The sequence below is a fragment of the Magnolia sinica genome, chromosome 4, assembly GCF_029962835.1.
Source record: "Magnolia sinica isolate HGM2019 chromosome 4, MsV1, whole genome shotgun sequence".
NCBI lineage: Eukaryota > Viridiplantae > Streptophyta > Magnoliopsida > Magnoliales > Magnoliaceae > Magnolia > Magnolia sinica.
This window is the reverse complement of record NC_080576.1, coordinates 51,083,328-51,083,961: the sequence shown is the minus strand read 5'-3', so window position 1 is coordinate 51,083,961 and position 634 is coordinate 51,083,328. Positions and strand designations below refer to the sequence as shown.

The 634-nt window shown below is 38.0% G+C and overlaps 1 non-coding gene across 1 annotated transcript; it reads left to right on the top strand.

Moving 5' to 3' along the window:
* The first annotated feature begins 298 nt into the window (after positions 1-298).
* LOC131244836 (small nucleolar RNA R71) lies at positions 299-405 on the top strand. Its single transcript, XR_009170607.1, has one exon. It is a non-coding gene; the product is annotated as a small nucleolar RNA R71 (small nucleolar RNA).
* The last annotated feature ends 229 nt before the right edge of the window (positions 406-634 follow it).

Sequence of the window (634 nt, the reverse complement as noted above, 5' to 3'; positions counted from 1 at the left end):
CTTCTTAAGTTCCATGGCCTCGAATTTCCTTATGAGACTAGCCACTTTAGCATTTATATCATCTTTCTCTTTCAACAAGTTTATTCCACCCCTCTCCTTTGATTGAGTAGGCTTGGAAGTGGTGTTAAGTTTAAGGGAGATGTCCCACGATTGTGTGTTTTCAACAAGCTTGTCAAAATAATCCCACACATCATTGACATCTTTGTTCATGAATTCCCCATTGCACATTGTCTCGACCATTTGGCACATGGAAGATGTTAGCCCATCATAGAAAAAACTTGTTATGCGCCACATTTCAAAACCGTGTTGTGGACATGAACTAACAAGATCTTTGAACCGCTCCCAACATTGGAAGAATGTTTCATCTTCCTTTTGGGCGAAGTTTATGATCAACTTTCTAAGGGTGTTCTTTCTATGATATGGGAAGAATTTCTTTATGAACTCCCTTGTCATGTTGTTCCATCTACTAATAGATCGTGGACGTAGTGAGTGCAACCACGTCTTAGTTTTCTCTTTCAAGGAGAAGGAAAAGAGTTTCAGCTTGACTGTGTCCTAAGACACATTAGGAAAATATAAAGTGACTATGATCTCATCAAAATCTTTCATTTGTAAATATGGACTTTCATATTCAAGT